The following is a 14,210-nucleotide window of genomic DNA, read 5'->3' on the forward strand; positions in this document are numbered from 1 at the left end:
TACTGTGACACCTGAAAGACAGAATAATTAATTTAAATGTCTGTATCCACAAACTGGAAAACAGCATCTTCTGAGAAAATATGATGGTCATAAACAGAAATGTGCGAGACAGATTCCACTCATGAAATTCATTCAGGCTTCACTGAGTTTCTGTACAAAATTCTGACAAACGTGCATTAATTGATGTCAAAGGGGAGACAAAAAAATGGAATAAAAAAACAGTACTTGAAGGATCAGCTGTGTTGCAGGCAGAATGTGGGAAGACAGGAAATCAACTCAGAAAGATAATCTGACCAAATAATTCAATTTCAAATAAATTCCTTGCGCGTAAATTCAACAACAGACAAAGAAGCTACAGTTCCTGTAGCTAACTCTGCTTCAGTTACACGCTCTCGTGGGTTGCTCTCTACACTCGCAAATCGACAAAGTTGATTGGTCATTCTGATGGACACTTCAGGTTACTGCAGTAAACCAAGTTACACTGTGGCAGCGATAGAAATGTAAACTGTATTTGTTTAAAATTTGAAAAATAAAGTTTGCTGAATTCATTATAAACAGTTGTTGTTTGCTGTGCAACAGTGGCAATACTGACAGCTGTCACTGGATTACTTTACCGCTGAAGAAACCAGAGCATTCTAAGGCAGTGGTTCTCAAACTTTTCACAATGAGTACCACCTCATAAAATATATGGCTCTTAAAGTACCACCCTTATGAACGACATCGGGCAGGGATAGCTCAGTAGGTAAAGTGGTCGCCCCATGATCGGAAGGTCGGCGGTTCGAATCCACTTAACGGCTACCCTGAGGTACCCCTGAGCAAGGTACCGTCCCTACACACTGCTCCCCGGGCGCCTGCTTAGTGGGCTGCCCACTGCTTCACTGAGTGAATGGGTCAAATGCAGAGAAAAAAAAAAAACAAGTAATTTCCCCATGGGGATCAATAAAGTATCCATTATTATTATTATTAAAGTACAGTAATATAGGCCTATTTAACACCATAATCAGTTTACACAGACAATTTTATTTCTTATATGAATGTTATTTGTTTTATCTGTCATAAACAGGATGTGACAAGTGATAATAATAACAGCTGTACTGCATTAAAACATTCACAGCAGGTGGGATATCCGGTCTTTAAGTGATGACATATGAACCCTGCTTCCGGGTCCCAACGACTCTGCATTTATTAAAGCTGTTGTGTTTTTAACATGTTTTAATGCTTTGTATCTTGTTCTATTTAATCTTTAAGCCCCTAAAAAAGTCAGTGATCACTGTTGGCCTGTCTCCGTTTTTATTACCACTATTCATTTTAAAGCTCATTTTTCAAAAGCAAGAGAGCAAGCAATTTATTCATATAGCACTTTCAGACAACTCCCAGCTGAAAACAAAGTGCTGTATACTAAGTTAAATAATAAGTTACAAAAAAATATATAAATATAAAATGCACAGGGAGCCCGACACAGAGGCCTCAGATTGCGGGGTTCACTTGGCGCACATTGAGCCGAGGAGGACAGGGGTCAAGAAGGAGCGATGAGGCAGGTATCCACAGGGTCCAGGAATCGTCGATGCACAAAAACCTCCTACCCACTCGATGACACGCTGGCTAGCCACAGAGGCACGTTCAGTGAGAGACTGAGATGACCAAAAAGCACCACTGAATGACACAGGAAATCATTCCTGCCTGTGGCCATCTCCCTGTACAACTCATCCACCTAACGCACTATATACTGCAATAGCTACACCCTTTTTGCAAATGCTCTTCTTTCTTATTCAGATATTTATTAGTAAGTGACTTATATGTATATATATATATTGTGCTATTTCTTACTTCTTGTATGGTCTATTTTTGTTACTGTTTGTACTGGAGCACTGTAACCAATATAATACCCCTAGGGATCAATAAAGTAAACAGAGCTACCTAGATAACTTAAATTACATAGTTGAAAGCATATGTCTATTGTTTGTGTATTTATACACAAACACACACACACATATATATATATATATATATATATATATATATATATATTCAAATAATTTTAAGAAAAAGTTTCATTTACCTATTACTACCACTACTTCCTGGCTTATGTAGCCACTAGGTAACAAAAGCTCAAAACTGCCCCCGGCATCCTGGAGCACTTCCATTGTGCTTTGGAATTTGTACGACGTGCTTTGCAGTTTGTACGTGCTTCAGAGTTTGTACGTGATTTGCAGTCTGTACGTGCTTTGCAGTTTGTATGTGCTTTGCAATTGGTACGTGTTTCGGAGTTTGTACGTGATTTGCAGTTTTTCTCTCTAGGGGCCAGCGTAAATACACTTTTATTTATTCACTTCAATTAAAATGTAATAAATAAACTATAAAATACAAAAACCAACTATTTACATTTCAACTTTTAACTATTTAAATTTTCAGCTTTCTCCTTTTAAACAAATTTAAAGTGAAACAACACAAAACACTGCACTTGATGAAATAATAATTAATGTAATGGTAATGATGATGGTTATGAATAGCAGCAGTAAAATATTTCCCTGATCTCCACACCGAGTTATTCATCTTAGAGCAGTTTGTGTGTGTTTAACAACTCCACAACATTAATAGATGACTCCTTTGCTCTAAACTGAAGATTCGTTTATTTTGGGTTTTGCACATTTTGTTTCTGAATAATTGTTTGATTTGTAAATTCTTATTTCTGTGTTATGTAGAGAAATGACACTCTACATATTTGAAAACACAGACTTTGACCATCTGCATCCACTGAGGAAACACACCACTACAAGCACAAAAGTATATTTGGTGGAAATTTGAAACAGGACTGCCTCATACTGTGTATGGCTGTGTGTGTGACAAATAAAATTTGAATTTGATAACAATAGAGCTATTTTTCTGAAATCATAAAAGGTAGTAAAAGTCATCAAAACAGCAATTGTTGAAGCTGCTTCCTGTTTGAGGGAACTGGCCATTCAACCACTTTGACTGAGTGTGCTTTTAAATGACCTTTTTCAACAATAAAGCCCAGGAATGACACTGAATCAACATGAAATTCACATTTCTCACCTTTTAAATTGAGATGTTTTTTTCTAGGAGACATTTGAGAAGGACTTGACAGGTATAAAACAACTGGGAGAAGTTAAGAATATTGTTGAAATAAAGAAAATGTGGATGATGAAGTCACAAAGGTTGTCATTGACCAGGGCCTGAAAGACTCCTGGTGCGTTTGCTGAAAATGCTATTTTCAAATAACCGAAACGACCCATGTGGGTTTAAAAATTATACTGATTACTGGAAGGTGAAGGAGGGGCAGTAAGCGAGTCAATGGAGCAGTCATAAGGACGATGAGGTGTGAGATAAAGAGCTAAACCTCCTCTCACTTTGGTTAAGGGTAAAAAGCCTCTTGCCCGCAGCATCAGCTAAATCCTTTGTCATAAACACTTTGCAATGAAATTTGGGTTTGGTTTCAGCATGGCTTCAGCCCATCTCAGAGCTCACCCTCGCAGCAGGATAACCATGAAAGCAAATTTTGCACAGTCTGAAGAATAAGTTCTACTTTGTTGATGAAACACTAGGAAACACTGTTTGAGGAACCCTCCGTTCCTTTCTAACTCGCTGGTGAAAACTTCAGGTGGCCTTTCCAGAGGTACAAGCTCTCTGAGCTGTGCTGCTGACCATGTCCATCGTTTTATGACCACAGTATACTCATCTTATAACGGATGTCAATCCAGCAGATTATCTTTGGCATGTGGTGGATCAGGAGATTTGCAACATGGATGCACAGCCGACAAACCTGAAGCAACTGTGTGATGCTATCATGCCAATATGAAACTAAATCTGTGAGGAATGTTTCCAGGTCTACAAATGCAGGCCATTTACTAATATTGCTGGACATAATTGAGCTATTGATGTAAAAAAAAAGCCTGGTTGTGTTGCACTGACCCTATGTTACTAAATATAGGCTGTCATATATTAACTGTTCCTCTACGTTCCTCAGTGAATGCAGCCATTATTACACCCCTGAAAACAGGAAGGAAAGAATCACAAGAGTGATTTTGTGTTGTTATCTCACAGAGTAGTTTAATGCAATGAGGAGAATGTGCGAAAGCCCCCTAGTGGAGATTGGAGACACTACCAATCGATCCCAGAAACTAGCCGATTAGTATTGTACAGATCGCAGTTCTCGTGAATAAAATGACAACCACTGATGCAACATGAAAAATAATACCTTTTAAAATATTTTCATATCTTATTTACATTGTCTTTATGCTTATGTCGACTAATGTGAATGTGCATTAACTGTATTACTTTTTACTTTCAGTTGTGAACCCTTTTTATATATAAGAATAAGAATACCACATGACTGTGGCCTTGTGTTATACCCTCTCTGCTGCAGTGATGCTGCAGACAAACACAAACATCGTGATTAGACATTCAAGAAGAGCCTCTTAAAGATGAAGGTCTGTGTCTCTTGACCTAAACACATAATCCAGTTAAATCTGATTTATGTTCATTAATGCCCCTCACACTGTAACTTAAAGTAATAAATCGGTCACTGATTAATTACAGAAGTACGTCTGTGAGCATAAAGATGTAAGCCTTGGACCATCGGGATGAAATGTGGTTGGGAAACTTAACAAGCTTTGATAAAACTTCATCAGTAGTTCGAACAAGACCTCAAAACCTTCGATCACCACGGGTGGTTAGCAGCCTGTGGTTGTACCATGCAGCCTAACAACATGCAGTAAATTGCAGGTTAAAGCAGTTTGCTTACACATTGTTAAACGAGGGAAGGGAACTAATGTGGCTGTCACATTACCCTTTTGTCCCATTTCATTCCAGGACTTGATTAAATTGCTGCTCACTTTCTACAGTACTTAAAACTGATCAGTAGGACCTGAAACTGCAAACATTCAAACATTCAGGCCAAGAATCAGTTGGTCAACATATTAATCTACTACAATTAGCAGAAATGAATAAATAAACAGAAGAAAGTTACAGTGATAACAGAGTCATGCAAGTTTTTGACCAGGAGGTTAAACTCATGCAAATGACCTTCACCCAGGCTCATGAAAACACTGCCCTGCTTATAAACAGCAGATCATTTGTGTCAGTGTGTCAGGATGGTTTATATTTGAGCTGTTAGTTCACACAGAACAATTTTTATTAATTGTTTTTAAAGCAATTTCCAAAGTCTGTGAATCCCCAAATTGTTCAGTTGTTCTCTTTGCTCCCCATGAGGTCACTTTCACCATGTGACAAAAACAACACCCCACTGTACACACTCGGGCCACCAGCAACTTTCTAAATCCTCAATAAAAAGCTGACAGGTTGCGATGATGTTCCAAATAACTTATTAAGAAAACAACTACCGTAATTGTCGGGCTATAAGCCGCTACTTTTTGCACAAGCTTTGAACCCTGCGGCTTTTAGTCAGGTGCGGCTTTTCTATGGATTATCCATGATTTTTGTGATATCGTAAGACGATTTGTTTTATTTGTTCCGCTGTTGTACGGCACTACGTTGCCTGGCGGAAGGGCATGTGATCAGACACACACGCCAGGAAACATAGTGCCATACAAGTAGCGCGAAAAACAAACTTCAAAGTAGCGCTACGCGTTCAGCGTGGATGACGAGCGGCGATAAACTTGCGAAAAGCAAGTTATGCTCAACTCCACCGGTGGATTCTGACAGCATGGAAAAGTGTGAAAACATCCACGATCACCAACGGATTTCGAAGGGCTGGACTGCTGCATGATGGAGAGGAGGACACCGCCACGGCCCTTCAGAGGGTGTTCGACTCTGACTCTGACAACAAGGATTTCTTTGGTTTTGAAAGTGACAACGAAGGAAAGAAGCGGAGAGTGGATGACGTATCCACCCTGAGCCTGTTCGTTTCCGACACTGGAGGAGAGGACTTTGGTGGTTTTAGTGCAGGAAGAAGAGAAAGATGGTGGTGAAGGACTGACTTTTCTTCTTGTTAAAGCCGTGTCACTGCACCTGAGCCTAAAAGGTAGGCCGAATCTATTTTTCTGGTGTGCTGTAGGTTATTGTTATGTACTACATTTGTTACTCATTTATGAAGCACAGTACATGTTTCGTACTTGTAATTACCGCTACTTGTACTTTGCATAAAAAGTTATGCAAATATGTACCCATAACTTGTTTTTCAAAATATTAATAAAAGGGGTGTGTCTCCAAACAGCCATCTCTTTCCTGACAATTCCCTTTGTGCATATTCTCTTACATATGATAAGTCAACATTGAAACACCTGCGGCTTCTAGTCAGGTGTCTATGTCTATATGAAGTCCATTCCTTTTTAAAATATTTAATAAAGTCTTCATCTTTAAGCAGTGATATATTAAATCTCCAGTTTTTTCTTGGCGTAGTATTATTCTTGTGCATTAGTGTTAAAGATACAGGAGCATGATCGCTGACAGCTATAGGATGAATCTCAGTGTCTGAAATGTCACTCAGCAGTGAGCTGCTGACCAAAAAATAATCCAGACGAGTGATGAACATGTGAGAAAAAAGTATATTCCTTACTGTTGGGATGAAGAGAGCGCCATGCATCGCAAAGACCAAAGTCGTTCATATACTGTTTGATTATATTTGTGGACTGCCAATTACGCTGAGTTCCTGTTGTGTTGAGCCTATCCATTTCTTCATTTAGTCCAAGGTTGAGGTCACCGCCAAGAATGAGTGCGCAATCAAGGTGTTCAGAGAGTGCACTAAAAAATCCGTGGGAGAATGAGGGTTCATCAACATTTGGACCATATATACTTACAATACATAGTTTTTTGTTCAATATTGATAGTTTAATAATTAGAAATCTGCCCTCTGGATCTATAACTGTATCGAGTACTGTAAAATTAACATTTTTATGTATTAAAATTGCTACTCCCCGTTGTCTAGAATTATAACAGGCTGCAAACACGTTAGGAAACTCAGGTGTTTTAAGTTCGTTTAAACCTGTGACAGGTTTGTGAGTTTCTTGTAATAAAACAACATCTGCCTGTAGTTTTTTAAGCTGGTTAAATATCTTTAACCTCTTTCCTCTGGAGCCAGCTCCATTTACATTCCATGTGACAAACCTCAGCGTGCCCATAATTGTGCGTGTATGTCTAATGATGTACGCTGGGTGTTTCGTTTAGACAGGTGGAGAGAATGTGGAAACATCCCTTGTTTGTAAATAGAAAGAGAAAAAAAAGTGTGGTGAGAGGCTCAATAAGTCTGACTATGTGTGTGAATATTCACTAATATGAACAAGCGTGGCTTGCTTATGTGTCCTGCAAGTCTGTGCGTGCTGTGAGGCAGTTGTAAATGTGCTGCCGTTGAACGGATGTGTTTTCGTGATCGTGGTGTGAAAATATGGAGAAATAGAGGGTGTTGTTTGTAGGTGAGTGGGGAAGTAGGTGATCACAGCAGTGAAAGACAAGAGAAAGAAAGAAACCACATGAACTGTGAGCAGTGTTGGGAAGGTTACTTTTAAAATGTATTCCATTAGAGAATAAAGAATACATGCCCTAAAATGTATTCTGTAACGTATTCCGTTACGTTACTCAATGACAGTAACGTATTCTGAATACTTTGGATTACTTAATATATTATCATGCTTTTTACAACAACGTGAATGTACTATTGCTGTGTGATTTATTACTATTACTGAAGGTCCGCGACTCCGAACTGTAGTAAAGGGACCTCTGACTAATACGGCGGGGTCCCTGTCGGCTCGTAGCCGAAAAATAGCTTTACTTTGTTGTGTGGGTCAACTTTTCTTGCGAGAGACAGAGAGAGGCGTTGAAAGGCTGCTCCAACGGAACTTATTGTTTTCGGAGGAAAACACGAACACGGTGTACAGTCGAGTCTTAATAGCTTACTTACAACTGGGCTCGTCAGGCACTCTTCTTGGCTGCAGTGGTTATTATTATATTTACATGCTTCCAGCTCCCGTTTTTCCTCGATGACAACTCGTACCTTTCCACTCCCCTTTTTCTCCCTCCTCGCGCTCACAGACCCATAACGTGTATGGCAGTCCATTCTCCCTGCAGCACGGACTATACTGCCCATGATGCTGCATTCTTTAGAGCTATGCTTGTAACATTCTGCCTGTTAGCTTAGCACAACAACAACAACAACAACGAAAAGGCGCTCTCTCACCCAGGAAACACACAGTCGCAGAGAGAGAGAGAGCGTCGCCCTGTAACCATGGCAACCGTAACGCTGCCGCCTGGAACAACAGAACGTAGCTGTCAAACCAAACCCAAACAGTCCTGACCCGTGACAAGATGAAACAGGGAAGTACCGCAGTGTAATCCATTTATTTCAACAAAGTAACTGTATTCTGAATACCACTTTTTTAAACGGTAACTGTAACGGAATACAGTTACTCATATTTTGTATTTTAAATACGTAACGGCGGTACATGTATTCCGTTACTCCCCAACACTGACTGTGAGCAACAACAAAAAAAAAAGAAAAGAAACGGAAACATTCCAATTAAAGTAATGACGGAGGGTGACGGTGTTATATCTGCTATGACATCATATTGATATTACTAGGTTAAACCCATGTTAAAGGAGAAAGTGTGAATGAATAAGAAAAGAGTGTAGCGGGTTCTTATCTGGAGTGTAGTCAATATAACCACGGTGTGGTGCCGGGGTCGCGGTAGAGCTGTCCGTCCACGTAGAGCCGGTCCACAGCGATGACAGCACGGGAGCCTTTCTGGATGAAGCTGGGATCTGCACGGCAAACTTGTAAGCCCTAGTTTGGCTCCCAAAAGAAAGATGCTCGAGTTGTTCTCAATGGCGTGTCCAGCGGGGTGGCCTGGGGGGGGCACAGGCCACCCCCCCAACCAGACTGGCCACCCCAAAGGTAAAACAATAAAATTCAATCAAATATCAAATGTACGATCATGTTTTCACGGTGAAGCTCAGACATCCGAGTGTAAGTGAATGCAGCATCGGCTTCTGCGCTATGTGCATCACATTAGCAAAGGTAGGAGAGCCAAGCACGAAAGACGGCACCGCAGGAAACAATTTTTCGGTGAAAGAAAATGAGGACAGAATAACTGTCCCGGTAACTAATATTAAGTTTGTTGAGTTTAGTAAACTTCGGTGAAATTAGAATACCAAGGAAAAAATAACACTTAAAGAATTGTTGCAGCCGTCGAATATTTCAGACAGTATGCTACTGAGGGCAGCTAACATATGAGTTATAAGATATAATCTAAGTTGTAAAATTGCTGTATGGAGCTGTAGATTTGGTTGCAGGTTAACATAGCTGGACTGGCCATCGGGCATACCGGGGATATGCCCGGTGACTTATTTTTTATTTATTTTTGTAATGGCATGAACAATGAGAGGTGGTGGATTGGCCAGATGCAGGTCGATGTGTAAAAAAATCAGTTGTTTGGTGGTGGCTATGACGGGGCTTCCACAGAGGCCAGCAGGTGGATGAGGGAAGGGGAGGCAGGAGGAGAGACCCGAAGCAGCCGCCAGTCCGAGTGTCAGGTGAACTGAACTTCAGGTAAGAAGTTATGACCTGCAGTCTATCTGGGTCAGATATAATCCAAGTTTAGGTGGAGTTTATTTTCGTTGTGCTGACTTTTTACCGTCAGTTGCAATAACTCGTACTGCGTTCTAGCCAGCTTGATGGAGTTTTTAGGTGGGTGGGTGCTATGATGTTACTGATAGTGAACTTTATTTTATTCATAAGGTTAGTTAGTAGAGTTGCCAACGGCTCCTTAAAAAATGGAATGGTCCCTCATTCAGAGAAAATATTACACGTTTCGTATTGAGCTGATAAGAGACGCAGTTTGTCCCGGACTTTAGCTAGAATGGAAAAAGACACAAAGCTGGAGTTATTCTGTCGTTACGCTGCACAGCTGCCTCTTCTCCTCTCATTCTCTCCCCCTGCCTCTCCTGTTGCTACTTCAATCATGAAACTGATCAATGATCACCTGATCGGCTTTTCTCTCTTGTTTGTTTATCTCCCACTTTGCGCCAGAAAGAGGAAACCAGCAGATGTCGCACTAAACAACAGCAGCACGTTTAAGCTTGATCAGCTGTTGTTAGAATTTATTTAATATTAATTTCTAGTATCAGCTGATGTTTGCTGGAGCCACAGCTGTAAAACTGCTGGTCATGATGTCGGTTTGGATATGTGGTGAGAGGGAAACATGAAGATGAAACCAGGAGATGTCCTTACTGAATCATCAGAGCTGAACAGGTGATGGAGAAACAGGTTTACCTTTTAGGTGACATGAATGAGTTGAAGGGAAGTTATGAACTGTTTATGAGAAATAACACCAGGATCCTTTTCTAAGCAGCTGACAGCTGGTAACTGTGCAGGGGCAGGTCTAGGAAATTTTTGCCAGGGGGCCAGGTAGGGCATTAACAGGGAAAGGTGGGGCACAAAGAAATACTTTTCTTTCTTATTCTCATTTAAAATATCTAGCTTTTATTAAATAATTATCTAAATCTTACAACCAAAGTTTTTATCTGATGTAAAATGTATAGAAATCATACATATACCAAAAAGACTGTACATCACTGTCACAACAGCATTTGTTTTCATTCAAAGGCTTTATGGCTTTAATAACTGGTGGGCCGGTCTCTAGTCAAAATGCCCGATTTTCTGTCCCGGTCCAGCCCTGCAGGTTAATACTGGCAGTGTCACCATACCAGCTGACTGTAATTCATCATCAGCCAGTGTTGTTACTGTTACTTGTTACCAAAGTTTACCATAAGGCAGCATAGAAAGTATTTACTTGCTTTCAGGTTTTATTCAAATGTTAGTCTTTTCAGTTGTTTCCCCACTTTTTTCCTGTTTCAAAATCAAACACCAGTTTGTGAGAAGATTATCTTCTTTTTTTAACAGGCAGATAAAGTTTTGCATTGGCATTGGCTAATTTGTCAATTGTTTGTTACAAATGTTCGTATTTTAATATTAAAAAATGTTTTTGCCCAAAACATATGTGCACTATATGTCAGTAAAAATACTATGCAAATATTGCTGTCCTTGAATGCTGAGTAAACACTGACAAAGCACTTGACGAAGGCGGACGCACTTTTCTCGGGGAGGCTCACTGCCGTGAGTTCTCAGAATCGGTTCCTTGAGCACAAGAAATGACAACATCACAGAACGCAAGTATGGTGAACCTTGCGGCTCTCCAACGGGAGATTGAGAGACCAGTGTTGGACTGTAGAACTCCTTTGAAATTCATATGAGATGTTTGCACTAAAGTAAAAAACACCATCACTTCATGCGGATACCCTTTCGGAGCCAGCTGCGGTCGCAAGGCTGGAGCTGAACAAAATCTCCCTGATAACGACTGTGTTTAGTATGTTCCTTCCCATTCCATGCAAGGCCACCTGGGTTGGCTGGAAGACTGTTTACTTAGCCTAGCAGGGCGAAGGACACTGTCTCAGCTGAACTCTGGACACGCACACACATACATATACACTGATATGCACACACTCATCCCCCCTCCCTTTCCTAACGCCTTCGATGCTTGTTCCCTCCTGGGAACATGGCGGGTCTGAGCCCGCGCTGGAATGGTAGCACAGTGCAGGATGGCTGCTGTGTTTGCTTCGGATTACTCCTCACCCCCCACCCGACCCTGTGGCTTGTCACGTGTTCCATAATGTTGTGCTGTGGACATTTATGTGCTTTTCTGTGCAGAGGAGTTTTTTTTGTTTCCTGTTCTCATGCTGTCCTCCCAGGAGCCCAGCATGAGTAGAGGTCTCTTCTTTTTCCTCTTGTACTTTCCCATTGTAGTGTATATTTCAGTGTTTTATTTTCTGTAACGCTACCGATCTCTGACCTGTATCCCCATGTGATGTCTGTGCTGTGTGTAAGGTCGGGGGGGGGGGGGGGGGGGGGATTCCTACTTCCCATTCATGTACTCTGCAATGTCCAATGTGTCCTTGTAACATGTTTACTTTTTTTCAAGATAAATACAGTAGCTGTGAAAAAAACCATCAAAGTTGAGGTAAGTATTCACCACAGTATTGTGTTTTTTTTTTTATTAGGGTCAAATTTCTCTTTGGATAAAAAATTAAGCCAACATCCAAGTGTCAAATGTCGGTTCTAAAAAACAAGTCAGTCCCTGAAGCTTATTTGTGCCACAGATGCTTATTCAATGACTGTGGGAATGTCTAAGGAATGTTTTGGGACCTGTCTGATCTTAAAATACTAACTTTGGTGTTACATTACAGTAGGGCTGGGCGATATGACCCAAAATTCATATCTCGATATTTTTTAGCTGGATGGCGATATCAGAATCAGAATCAGAATACTTTATTGATCCCTGGGGGAAATTATTTTTTGTTACAGTGCTCCATTTTAAACTAACATTAAGACAAGACAGACAATACGCTAACTAAGAATAGTACAATATATACATATATATACATACATACATACATACATACATAAGTCACTTATAAATAAATATTTGGAAAAGAAACATGTGTAGTTGTAGCAGCAAACAGTGTGTTAAGTGGATGCGTTGTACAGGGAGATGGCCACAGGCAGGAATGATTTCCTGTGTCGTTCAGTGGTGCTTTTCGGTAATCTCAGTCTCTCACTGAACGAGCTCCTGTGACTGACCAACATGTCATGGAGTGGGTGGGAGGTGTTATCCAACATTGTCTTTATCTTGGACAGCATCCGCCTCTCCGACACCACCTTGAGGGAGTCCAGCTCCATCCCCACAACATTGCTGGCCTTACGGATCAGTTTATTAAGTCTGTTGGCATCTGCGACCCTCAGCCTGCTCCCCCAGCATGCAACAGCATAGAGGATCGCACTGGCCACAACAGACTCATAGAAAATCCTCAGCATTTTCTGGCAGATGTTGAAGGACCTCAGTCGCCTCAAAAAATAGAGACGACTCTGGCCCTTCCTGTAAAGTGCTGTGGTGTTTTTAGCCCAGTCCAGTTTATTGTCAATGTGTACTCCAAGGTATTTATAGTCCTCCACAATGTCAACACTGACCCCCTGGATTGAAACAGGGGTCAAGTGTTTCCTGGTCTTCCTGAAGTCCACGATCAGTTCCTTGGTCTTTGCCACGTTGAGCTGCAGATGATTCTGCTCACACCACGTGACAAAGGAGTCGACCACAGCCCGGTACTCTGTCTCATCATCCCTGCTGATGCATCCAACCACCGCAGAGTCATCAGAAAACTTCTGAAGATGGCAGGTCTCTGTGCAGTGGCTGAAGTCTGTGGTGTAGAGGGTGAAGAGGAAGGGGGAGAGGACAGTCCCCTGTGGTGCCCCTGTGTTGCTAATCACCTTGTCAGACACACACTGTGGGAGACGTACATATTGTGGTCTTCCTGTCAGGTAATCAACAATCCAGGACACCAGAGAAGCATCCACCTGCATCGCTGCTAACTTATCACCCAGGAGGGTCGGCCTGATGGTGTTGAAAGCACTGGAAAAGTCAAAAAACATGACCCTCACAGTGCTCGCCGGCTGGTCCAGATGGGTGTAGACACGATTGAGCAGGTAGATGATGGCGTCCTCTGTTCCGAGACGAGGCTGATAAGCGAACTGAAGGGGATCCAGATGTGGTCTTACTATGGGTCGCAGCTGGTCCAGGATGAGCCTTTCCAGGGTCTTCATGATGTGGGAGGTCAGTGCCACGGGCCTGTAATCCTGGGGGCCACTGGGACGAGGCGTCTTTGGTACAGGGACGAGGCATGATGTCTTCCACATCACCGGGACCCTCTGCAGACTCAGACTCAGCATAAACAGTTTATGAAAGACTCCACACAGCTGGGGGGCACAGGTCTTGAGGACAAGGGGACTCACTCCGTCTGGTCCAGCAGACTTGCCTGAGTGAAGTCTCCTCATTTGCATCTCAACCTGGTATTGAGTGAAGGTGATGGGTGGGGGAGGGGTGTCAGGAATCTCACAGGAGGCAACATGTGAAGAGAGAGGCTGGCACAGTGGTGTGGCTCTGGATTCCAGGCTGACTGCAGGTGAGGTTGTGGGGGTGGGAGCAGACACTGTGGTGTCGAATCTATTGAAAAACAGATTCAACTCGTCGGCTCTATTCTCACCTCCCTCAGCTCCCCTGCTGTTGGTTGGCCTGAATCCAGTGATGGTCTTCATGCCCCTCCAGATATATATCTCGATATTTTTTTTTAAGCCATAAAGTAAGAACAAAAAGAGAGTTCTTAGTCAAAGCTGTGTCCCAGATGTCACACAG

The sequence above is a fragment of the Rhamphochromis sp. 'chilingali' genome (genome assembly GCF_963969265.1).
Source record: "Rhamphochromis sp. 'chilingali' genome assembly, chromosome: 15".
NCBI classification, from domain to species: Eukaryota; Metazoa; Chordata; class Actinopteri; order Cichliformes; family Cichlidae; genus Rhamphochromis; species Rhamphochromis sp. 'chilingali'.